This window comes from Cynara cardunculus (genome assembly GCF_001531365.2).
Source record: "Cynara cardunculus var. scolymus isolate 2C chromosome LG 3, CcrdV1, whole genome shotgun sequence".
Classification (NCBI taxonomy): Eukaryota; Viridiplantae; Streptophyta; class Magnoliopsida; order Asterales; family Asteraceae; genus Cynara; species Cynara cardunculus.
Window position 1 is genome coordinate 23,892,903 of NC_037530.1, and position 4,503 is coordinate 23,897,405.

Genomic DNA, 4,503 nt, shown 5'->3' on the forward strand with positions numbered 1-4,503 from the left:
TTTTACTATTCTTGTAGACCCTCAAGGGACCAACAAGTGGTATCAGAGCAGTATTTTTTCTCTCTCTTTCTGTTTAGTTGTTTTCTGTATTAGTTTATCTCCTTTCATAGATAACTTTACCGCTTACAAATGGCTTTACAAATTACAAACACACACACAAGATAATGGCTCTCTTGCCAAACCTCCCCGGTTTGTCCGTAACAACTTTAGTCTCTGGAAAAATGGGATGTCCCTCTTTCTGGAAGGTGTGGATCCTGAAATTCCACATTATATAGAAAGTGGAACATATATTCCATTTGCTATTGCTCCGGCTATTCCAGCAACAGCTACGACTGTCGCGATTCCTGAACGACAGATTCCAAAGCTCCCACATCAATGGAGCGATGAGGACAAGAAGAAAATAGTTATAGACACGCGTGCTCGGTCTATAATAGTTATGTCTCTTCCTGATGAGATTTATCACTCAGTGACAAAACTCAAAACTTCTAAATCCATATGGGACACACTTTGTGTCCAATATGAAGGAACCACTCAGGTTCAAGAGACCAGAAAGATCAATCTAGTAAGATAGTATGAAAGCTTTCTCTGTGCAAAGTCTGAGACGCTTTCTGAAGTACATCAAAGATTTAACTGCCTTCGTATTGATCTTAGGGCTGTCGGCAGGGAATATTCTAATTCTGAAACTTTAACCAAGTTTCTAGAATGCCTTCCTGAGTCTTSGGACACCTTTTCCATGTGTCTCAAGATGTCRAATGACATGTCCACTCTTTCTCTTTCTACTTTATACGGGATTCTGCTTAACCATGAGCAATCTCATAAACTGAAGAGTAATCTTGTAAAAGAGTCCAGGGAAATGAAAAGCTCTCCTTTGGCTTTGATCTCTGAGGCTTCTTCAGTTGAAACTTCTTCTACTCCTTTTGTTTCTTTTCTTCCTCCCGTTGTTATTACGAAGATAGATTCTTCTATCTCTGAGGACATTCAAGAATCTGATTTAACAGATTTTAATGAGTCTCTGGCACTCTTGACTAAGTCATTCAGTAGGTTCGCCAGTAAGAGCAACTTTCGCAGATCTCCTCAACTGTCCCTCAGGGAAAAACCAAAGTCTGAAAGAATAAACAAGGCTTCAGCTGTCTGCTACAAATGTCATCGGCTCGGACACTTTGCAGGTGATTGTAGATCAAAGAAGACTACGACGCCATCCTCTAAAGCTCCTTCCTCCTTCAGGACCAAAGATGAGAAATACTCAAAACTGAAGGAGAAGTACAAGAAGATGAAGAACAACCAGCGAAAGTCTAAAGGCCTTATTGCTGAAGAGCATGACTGGGCCAAGTCATCTGATGAATCATTTTCGAATGAAGAGGATAAAACCTACGTCTGCTTGATGGCCATAGATGTAGATGAAGGATCTTCAGAAGCGTCTACTTCCTCTAAGCCATCTTCTTCTTCTACTCAGGTATGTTTCCTGAATGAACCATCTTCTTCTTCTAGTCTTTATGCACTGGATAAGCTGACGGTTGACCTTTACAATGCCCTCAATGGCAAATCGAAAGCAGAAATGCTTAACGTTGATCTTCAAGAGCAATTGAAGATTTTCCATTCTAAGATCAAAGAACTGACCTTTGTCGAGAAAAATCTTAAAGATCAGGTTATTGTAACCCAAGCCATCACTATTGAACATGAGAAGGCTATCACTAAGTATGAACGAGCAATCGCTGAACTCAAGGCTGAGAAAGCTACCATTGAAGGGTAGTGCAAAGCTTCCATCAAGGCCTCTGTGATCATTAACGCTCAGATCCCCGCCAAGATAAAGACTGGTCTAGGATTCTCCTATGATCAGGAAGAATGTGTTAAAGACAGGTACATGCTCAAATTTGGTACCTTCGTCTCTTCTATTCCCAACACTTCTTCCTCTCAGTCCTCTTCTTTTACTAAGAGTCATCTTGAAGGAACTCCTTTGAGTTCTGGGTGCAAAGACAAAGGTAAATCCATTGTCACAGCATCCCTTCCCAAGAAGTCTAACAAGTCTAATAGATCTAGGTCTATTCCTTCAGCTTGTAAAGCTTCTTCCTCTTCAGGGACTAGGAAATCTGAATCCCGTCAGAAATCCAAGTCACAGCTCAAGGTGAATTTTTCACCTAAGGAAACCAATTCCTCAAAGGTTCCTCCTAGAACCAATGAGAAGGGAATTCTTGGAGCTGGTCCTGCTTCTAGTCTGATATTTCCTGGCCCTAAAGCTACTCTTAGCATTAGGAAGTGTAAACACTGCGGTGAGAAAACACATATTGCCAGCAAGTGTCCTTCTGCTGCCAAAGCTGGTTCGCCAGCTAAGGGCAAAAAAGTAACCAAGGCTGAGAAATCAACCAAGGTGAAATCATCCACAAAGGCTGCACTAGCAACCAAGGTGAAGAAAACCGTTGAAGCCTCTTCTTCAGTCTCAGCGAAGACAACTCCTGCTGAAAAGTCTTCAGCATCAGACATTGTAGTTCCTATCACTGAAGCCTCTTTATCAGGCTCAGTGAAGACTTCCACTGAAACTACCTTAGTAGTGTCAGAGGTTGTTCCTGTTTCCACTCAAACCTCCTCAGGTTCGGTGATGCCATCTACTGATGCTGGTTCTTCAGCATCAGATGATGAAGCCTCTAACAAAGTTGGACCCCAATAGCTGGGTACCAATAGCATTCTTATTTTGTTTCTTTGTACAAGATGTCAAAGGCATATGGTATCTTGAAAGTGAATGTTCAAGACATATGACTGGAGATAAATCTCTTCTAACTCATTTCAAGAAAGAAAGAGGACCTTCTATAACCTTCGGTGGAAATGGAAAAGGATATACCAAAGGTTTTGGTATATTAACCAATGRTACAACAACTTTCAAATGCGTTGCATACGTTGAAGGACTGAAGCACAATCTTCTTAGCATCAATCAACTATGTGATAAAGATTATACAGTTAAATTCTCAAAGAATTCATGTCATGTTCTTGACAAAAATGATAAGGCTTCTCTGACTAGTTCTCATTTAGAGAATATATATATCATCAACATGAATTCTTCTCTCATCGAGAATAGCTGCTTCTTCTCCAAAGCCTCATCAAATATTAACTGGTTATGGCTCAAATGGCTATCTCATCTCAACTTCAAGACACTCAGTAAGCTGTCAAGAAATGATCTTGTCACTGGTCTTCCTCAACACTCGTTTGCAAAGGAATCTCTTTGCTCAGCTTGTGAAAAAAGAAAACACACAAGAGCTAGATTCAAGTCGAAGCAAATCTCTTCAGTGACTGCGCCTCTTCAGCTATTGCATATGGATCTCTTTGGTCCAATCAACGTGCAATCCCTAGCTGGAAAGAAGTTCACACTTATCATTGTTGATGAGTATGCCAGGTACACTTGGGTATTCTTTCTCAGATCCAAGAATGAAGCACCTGAAGAAACCATTTCGTTCATCAAAAAGATAGAAGTACTAAACGATGTTAAAGTACGATCTATCAGAAGTGACTATGGCACTGAATTCAAAAACAGTAATATGGATAACTTCTTTGAGGATAAGGGAATCTCTCACAACTTTTCTTTAGTGAGAACTCCTCAACAGAATGGGGTCCCTGAAAGACGAAATCGAACAATCATTGAGGCTGCTCGATCAATGCTTAGCGAATCCCATCTCCCTACTCAATTCTAGGCTGAAGCTGTCAACACCATTTGTTTCACTCAAAACCGATCGCTGATCATGAAGAGATTCAAGAAGACGGCCTATGAGCTCTTCCATGGATGAAAGCCTTCCATAAGCTTTCTTAGTATATTTGGTTGTACTTGTTACATTTTCAACAATCGCAACCAACTTGGAAAGTTCGATCCCAAAGCTGATGAAGGAATCTTTCTTTGATATTCTTCTGTATCCAAAGCCTTCAGAGTATTCAACAAACGAAGACAGACAATAGAGGAATCTATTCATGTCACCTTTGCCGAATCTCAGTCAGCTAATTCAAAACCCATCTTAAATGATGAGGATGAATTAGAAAACTGGATGTTCTCTCACTATGGACAACCTGAAGCTTCTTACAGTGCTCCTCTCAACATTGAATCTCCCGAAGCTGAAGATGATCCACTCATCATTCCAGTTACAGCTAGTCACTCCATCGCATCATCTTCAGAGATCGCTGTTGTGCCCATTAGCTGTGTTCCTCCTTCTACTTCAAACACTAATCCATCAGTGAATGAAATGCCTTCAGTTTCTGAACCCGTTTTAGTCGTTAAATATGAGGCTTATTTAGCAATAGTCCCTATTGCTGAAGAAACTGCTGCTGAAGCCTCATCTTCTATTCCTGAACTTGCTTATTTAGATGAAGCTCCTTTACCGGCTCAGCGATGGACTAAAACCATCCAATTCATCAAATTCTTGGTGATCCAGATGCAGGTATCAAGACACATCATGGTCTAGGTAATGTATGTCTCTTCGTCAACTTTCTTTCTTTAGTTGAACCCAAGAAAATCAATGATGCTATCTC